Below are 854 nucleotides of genomic sequence, written 5' to 3' on the forward strand. Positions count from 1 at the left end.
AGCCCAGGGACAGGAGGGGTGGACCAGGCGCAGCTGAAGGGCGGGCGGACTGAGAGGACGGGGAGCGGGGTTCGGGAGGGGGCAGGATCCGTTATGGATGGCTCCTGCGGTCCTGCTGCATTGCAAATTGCTGCACGCTCTTGCCTTTGAAGGACGGGGAGGGGGGAAGGTCGGGGCCACGGCAAAGCTCAAGCGACCTAGTTCAAGTGAAATCCCGCTGTCGTTTAACCGGGCGGGACTCTCGTCTCTCCGCTTTTGCTTTTTTTTTATCGGTGGGGTTTAGGGCGGCTTTGGACCGGGGGTACACTGTGCGGAGGAAGCACACGGGGCCAGGTCGCCCCTCGGAGGGGAAGGATGCTCTGAGCCCCGCTGGTCCCAAACCTGACCCTCTACCACCCTCACTCCCCGGGCCCGGGGCAGGGCTCCGCTTCGGACCCCGTATTTTCAGTGCAGCCCGTCACGTTTTTGGAGAAATTCGTGGCAACTTCCCCTCCCCTCTCCCCCTGTAGCTGCCGGAGCGGGATGGCGCGGGTTTTATAGGACATGGTTTTACCCTCGGGATGGTCCTCGGTTCTTCTCTATTTGTTTGCCTGGCTTTTTTTCCTACCGTAGCCAATGCCTGTAGCCTGCTGGGGTTTTGATGTGACGGCTGGTGCTGGTGTGTGTGTAGAGGGGAGTGGCCACCAAGTCGTGTTAGCGATGAATCAAACGGCAAGAGGGGGATCTGGGTTGAAACAGTCTCTTTCGGAGTCAGCCATTTAGCTTCTAACTGGTGCCCGGCAAGGAAACACACGCACACGCACCCCCCGCCACAGCCATGTCCTGGGGATACGGATCGTGAGGGGACCCCCACC

At 60.5% G+C, this 854-nt stretch overlaps 1 protein-coding gene across 1 annotated transcript in view; it reads left to right on the plus strand.

Annotated features, from left to right (window-relative positions):
• NRN1 (neuritin 1) overlaps window positions 1-854 on the plus strand; it is an 8,418-nt gene that overhangs the window by 2,278 nt on the left and 5,286 nt on the right. The window lies entirely within an intron of this gene.

The sequence above is a fragment of the Aptenodytes forsteri genome, unplaced genomic scaffold (genome assembly GCF_000699145.1).
Source record: "Aptenodytes forsteri isolate BGI_AS27 unplaced genomic scaffold, ASM69914v1 Scaffold81, whole genome shotgun sequence".
NCBI lineage: Eukaryota > Metazoa > Chordata > Aves > Sphenisciformes > Spheniscidae > Aptenodytes > Aptenodytes forsteri.